At 39.4% G+C, this 3,864-nt stretch overlaps 1 pseudogene; it reads left to right on the forward strand.

The window, feature by feature from the left end:
* Positions 1-436: 436 nt before the first annotated feature.
* Positions 437-3,325, forward strand: LOC120147709 (annotated as a pseudogene).
* The last annotated feature ends 539 nt before the right edge of the window (positions 3,326-3,864 follow it).

The following is a 3,864-nucleotide window of genomic DNA, read 5'->3' on the forward strand; positions in this document are numbered from 1 at the left end:
ACCAACCTGGCAGAGTGTCATTGGGCTATGCCCCACTCACATGGAGGTGTCGTGGAGTGGGACAACGAGTACCCTATAGAGGCGCGCGTGAGAAACCTTATCTGCGAGTGGCGTTATCTTCATTACATTGAAAAGAAGGGTTGTTCTTTTCTCTGACACCCCCCATCGCCTACTGCTCGCTTTACTTTTACTATGTGACTCGAAACCAGAGATAAAGACACATGCATGCTACGCTTTTCAACGTTCTAGATTCTCTTAATTCTGTCGTCAAGACACTACCAACCCTTCGATCATTTAACCATGGTTTAACCCTCTTGGCTGGGAAAAACCAACCATGGTTAGTAACTTCAGTTTAGCTCTCTTTCTTTCTCTCTCTTTCAAGTTGAACACATTTCAGCTGTTTTGCTTTTGGTTTTGGTAGAGAGAAGGAAAGAAAGAAAGAAAGAAAGAAAGAAAGAAAGAAAGACAGAGAAAGCGGAAACTTTTCTTTTCTTCTCTTCTCTTCTGTTTTCTTTTTATTTTATAAATTTTCTCTGTTTGTTTGTAAATTATTAAATTTCGATTCAGATAACAGTTCTCCACTTTTGGAAGCTAAAGCTTCTTCAGATCTGTGAAAAGTTTTCTTTCACAGATTTTCCTTTGTTTTATTTTCTCGTTTAAAACTGTAATGTAATTGTAGTTCTTTGGTTTTTTTTTGGAAAGAATCCATTTTTTTCTTTCATTCTCACTTCAAAAATATCTGAGATTTTCTTGAGAGAATTCGAGTTGATTTTCACTCTCTTTCACTCGGGTCCTTGAAAGAGATGCGAAATATTTTGAAGTGAAACCTTCATCTTTCCCCCCACTATGGGTCGTGGTTAAAATCTTCAGATCTGGTCTCATTCTCTTAGTTTTATATCAAGTTCTCTTCCATTTTCATTGTAATTTTTTTTCGTTTTCTTGGGAAAAAGTTGTGAAAAAAACTCTCTATGTTCTGGGGAAGTAGAAAAACAATAAACATGAATTATTTCCCAGATGAAGTTTTAGAGCACGTGTTCGATTTCATTACCTCACACAAGGACCGAAACTCAGTGTCTTTGGTTTGCAAATCCTGGTACAAGATCGAAAAGTACAGCAGGCAAAGGGTTTTCATTGGAAACTGTTATTCCATCAATCCAGAGAGGTTGATTGCCAGGTTTCCAGGTTTGAAGTCACTGACTTTGAAAGGGAAGCCACATTTTGCCGATTTTAATCTGGTGCCAGATGACTGGGGAGGCTTCCTTTACCCTTGGATCAAAGCCATGGCTAAGAGTAGAATTGGATTGGAAGAGCTTAGACTTAAGAGAATGGTCGTGTCGGATGAGAGCCTTGAGCTGCTGTCCAAGTCATTTCCGAATTTTAAGTCTTTGGTTCTCGTTAGCTGTGAAGGTTTCACCACAGATGGTCTTGCTGCTATTGCCGCCAATTGTAGGTAAGATTGTTTTCAAGGCGATTCTCTTTTTATTTGGGTTTTGCTATAACTAGATGTTTATGAAACTCTTAGCTGTTATGGCCGAGTTTTAGTATTCTGATGATGCTATTTCTGGTTGCAATTTGCAACTGCAATTTGTTTTGATGAGCTTGTAGAAAAATATTATATATATAGGTTTGCTACTTGATTTGGTGAATTGTACAGGTGCAGCTTAAGTGACCAAAGTTTCCTTGTACTATGCATCTTCTTAGCTGCAATAATTTATATATTTCAGGATATGATAGTGAAGTGTCTAACAGTGTAGCTTTTAATTCGTTTTCTCTGTTTGCTGTTATTTGGTTCTAGGTTACTTAGGGAGCTAGATTTGCAAGAAAACGAGGTTGATGATCACAGAGGCCATTGGCTTAGTTGCTTTCCTGAGAGCTGTACGTCTCTTGTTTCCCTGAATTTCGCCTGCCTCAAAGGAGAAATAAACTTAGCATCTCTTGAAAGACTTGTGGCAAGATCTCCCAACCTCAAGAGTTTGAGGTTGAACCGAGCAGTACCTTTTGATACGCTCCAAAAGCTGTTGATGCGAGCCCCTCAACTGGTGGACTTGGGCACTGGGTCTTATGTACACGATCAAGCTTCTGAGGTCTATAACAAATTGAAAGCTTCCATTCAAAGTTGCAATTCGATCAGGAGTTTATCAGGGTTTTTGGAGGTTGCCCCTCGTTGTATGCAGGCTATTTATCCAATTTGTGAGAACTTGACCTTCTTGAACCTGAGCTATGCTGCTGGTCTTCAAAGTAATGAGCTCACAAAGCTGATTCAGCACTGCAGGAAGCTTCAGCGTCTATGGGTATGGTCTTTTAATAATTTGCTATCCGGTTGACCATGCCCGTCTAGGCTAATTGAATGACAAATTGACAATAAATGGTTTAACACTCCAAATGTTGCAGATACTGGATTGTATTGGAGACAAAGGACTCGGGGTTGTAGCTTCAACATGTAAAGAGTTGCAGGAATTGAGGGTTTTCCCGTCCGATCCTTTTGATGCCGGAAATGCTGCAGTGACAGAGGAAGGTTTGGTCCTTGTATCTGCAGGATGTCCAAAGCTCAATTCATTGCTCTACTTCTGTCAGCAGATGACCAATGCTGCCCTCATAACTGTAGCCAAGAACTGTAAGAACTTTATCCGTTTCAGATTGTGCATCCTCGACCCCATAAAACCTGACCCTGTAACCAATCAGCCATTGGATGAAGGTTTTGGTGCAATTGTTCGGTCTTGCAAGGGTTTGAAGCGGCTATCAATGACCGGTCTTCTGACAGATCAGGTTTTTTATTACATAGGAATGCATGCCAAGCAGCTTGAGATGCTATCAATTGCTTTTGCTGGTGATAGTGACAAAGGAATGCTTTATGTGTTGAATGGTTGTAAGAAACTTCGCAAGCTAGAGATCAGGGACTGCCCCTTTGGCGATGCAGCACTTCTAGAGGACATGGGAAAGTATGAAACAATGCGATCCCTTTGGATGTCCTCTTGCGAAGTTACACTTGGAGCCTGCAAGACGCTTGCGAAGAAGATGCCAACCTAAACGTTGAGATCATAAATGAAAGCGAGCAAACGGAATTCAACCTCGATGATAGGCAGAAGGTAGATAAGATGTATCTTTATAGAACGGTGGTAAGGCATAGGAAAGATGCACCAGAATTTGTGTGGCTTTTATAGGTGCATTGTTTTGGCACTGCCGTTTTCTTTTCTGCTTATTTAAGTAGTAGCACTTTGTTAGGACAATTAGTCTTTCATGGACCCTTAGCTGGTTGGTGATCTAGATGTTATGCTACCATCGTTTAATTCACAAGTGATTTGCTATTCGTAATCCTTGTTATTTTAAGTCCATCTTTTCTGTGTTGCAAGTTCAACTCGGTTTTCATTGTATCAGTAAATAAGTGTTAACAAGCCTAAAAGAATCCAATTTTCTGTTTTCTTTTGAGCCTGCTTTAAGAAATATGAAATTCCGCATATAATTAAGCAATAAAATTCGAATCTTTAAGCATAAAACAGATTAACCAATGATGAAAAAACAGGGAAATGAAACAGAAAGTCATGGTGGTTCTGGTTCTGTAGTAGTGGAAAATGTTGATAATGAGGATACCTTTCTGCAAAATACCTTTGATACACCTCGAATGGTTGGCGAGGAAGCTGAGGATGGTGGTGGCGGAGGTGGAGCAGAAGGGTATCCTGGTGAGGTTGGTTCTGTATTAGATTATCAAATTACAGGATTACGAATTCCAGAGATGCAAAAAACCAATAAGCAATTGAGCATAATCACGTGTTGATGTGGATCTCTATAAAACTATATTTTAATTGAAAGATCTCAAGCTTCAACAATACAAAATTTATCATCATCAATAAAAAAAAAAGTAGTAAT

The sequence above is a fragment of the Hibiscus syriacus genome, unplaced genomic scaffold (genome assembly GCF_006381635.1).
Source record: "Hibiscus syriacus cultivar Baekdansim isolate YM2019G1 unplaced genomic scaffold, ASM638163v2 tig00110940_pilon, whole genome shotgun sequence".
In the NCBI taxonomy this organism is placed as follows: domain Eukaryota; kingdom Viridiplantae; phylum Streptophyta; class Magnoliopsida; order Malvales; family Malvaceae; genus Hibiscus; species Hibiscus syriacus.